Raw genomic sequence first — 2217 nt, 5'->3', positions numbered from 1 at the left:
ATGAAAATTTTCATCTGAGCTTTGGGACAAGACTCCTGCTGAAAATGACAAAGAAACCGACTACCAGATCCAATTTGTACCAATACTTTTTTCAAGCTCACAGGTAGCTAATGGAGAAGGAATTTGACTGCAGACATCATCCAACACATCAGCTGTTGGATCGTGAAAAACTTGAAAAGACTGTTGTAACCCATTTTCTATTGGTTACAATGAGATTGCATGATTTTCGACACGCTGCTCATTTGAAGATATATTATGCAAATTTCCCTTCAAAAACTGAAATGATTCAAAATAGAATGGTATGGAATTATCTTGCATCATTTGATCATATGTTACAGCTTCCAAGTCTTCATATACAACCTGACAATCAATGGCTTTTGGGGGCTGCAAATCTAGATATGAAAAGTTTTGAACAAGGATTTCATTGCCCTCTAGATGGTTAAGATCCAAACTTATCGACGACTGATTTCTGATTGCATGAAAGTTGTCTCTGATGATCTAAAACGAAGTAAAACAAAAAGGCAAAGATCCTTCACTTACTTCAAAATTTGCTGCACTTTCCTCCTCACTTCCACAATTGATATGTAATGGCTGATCACTATATTCAAGTTGCTGAAAATGAACTTCCCCCTTCCACAAATCAACCACTGATTTGTCTACAAGATTAGCTTCTATTTGGAGAACATAATCATCATCATACTGATCAAACTGAGGCAAATCTTCAGTATAAAACACATCACCAAGCATACATGTCATATCAATAGATCTCTCTTCTCCAAGATGATCTATAAAACAATCATTATCATATCTCTGACAACTGGGATAAGAAAGGAAATGTTTGGGATCAGCCACTTGTTCTTCTTCAATTAGCGAGCCATGGTCTTGAACATCATACACATTCCTTCTGGTGATCTTTTGCATCATCTCCTCCACTACATTTACCAAAATGTTGAGATTTACCTCTAAAGATGTCGATTCCTTTGGATCTAGGTTCTTCGTCTCTTCTTCCTTCAACTTTGCCCTTCTGATCAGAAAATTAGCCTCTACATCTACTACAATGTTCTACATATCTTCAAGTGTTGCAAGATTCCTTTCTCTCAGCTGAAACTCCATTTTTGGATCAAAGGCTTCCGGGTAGTGCAAGAGAGCGGATCTAGGAGGAGGTCTTATAGTAATAGGCATCGAACAATAAACTTGGTTAAATCTGGAAGAAAATTGTTGTACTGTCTCCCCTGGCAGTATTTTTAGCTGGTTATACTCTTCTAGAATCAAGAAAGGGTTCTGTCTGACCACCCACTTGTCGAGGAAAACTTTGACGAACTGCTGGAAATATGAGATGCTCACATCAGGCAAGGTTTTGAACCAACTCTTGACTTTTCCTTGCAAAGAAAGAGAAAAAAGCCTAATATTGACATCCTCTTCATCAACTTCAAAAAGGTCAAGAAAAGACTCAAAATTCAGTACATGTCTCTCAGCAGTGATGTCGTTACAATCACCATCAAATCTTGGTAGATATAGGTCATGATTTTTAGGGAAAGCATGGGATATAGGAGGTAAAATCAGAGGCTTGTATTGATCTGGAATTTTACAAGGTATAGGAGTATATACAAAAGTTGTAGAATCAGTCTTGGTCTCTTGAGGCTCATCAGTTTGAAGACAGTCATCACAAGATTCAGAAAAAGGGTCTTGATCAAGATCAAAGGCATGCAAATATTTGGTATTCACAATCTTCAAAGGGAAAGAATCAAATGCAGGTCTAGGATCTTCTCTCAAATACAATATACTTTGCAAAGCCTTCTTGACATTCTCGGGAAAAGAGAAGAAATAATTTATAACAAAGAACATAATGTCTTGGATGAAATTCCAACTTGAATACCTGATGTTTCCATATTGTCCTTTCATGATTTTGCTGGTCAGGTTCATCCTCCAGTGGAGTCTTTGGATCTGATCTTGAAACTGATTTGGAATCGCCAGGTGAATGATTTTAGCCTTTAGATGTCTGATCGTTGTCCACCATCAACAATCAGATCTAAACTTGATACATTTTGCTGAGGAACATAAAACTACGTTCCCCAGTATGGTCACCACTATGTTAGAGCCTAGATCGACCTCAGGTTGAAGGGAGGCAATCTTAGGATAACCACAAACCACGCTTAACCTGGTAGCTAGCCCTACCAGGGCGGGAGAGGGCTCTCTCCTTGTCAATCTTCATTAAGA

The sequence above is a fragment of the Pinus tabuliformis genome, chromosome X (assembly GCF_031772625.1).
Source record: "Pinus tabuliformis cultivar Carrire ecotype Pingquan chromosome X, CPIR1, whole genome shotgun sequence".
Lineage (NCBI taxonomy): Eukaryota > Viridiplantae > Streptophyta > Pinopsida > Pinales > Pinaceae > Pinus > Pinus tabuliformis.
Note: the sequence above shows the minus strand (reverse complement) of the source record.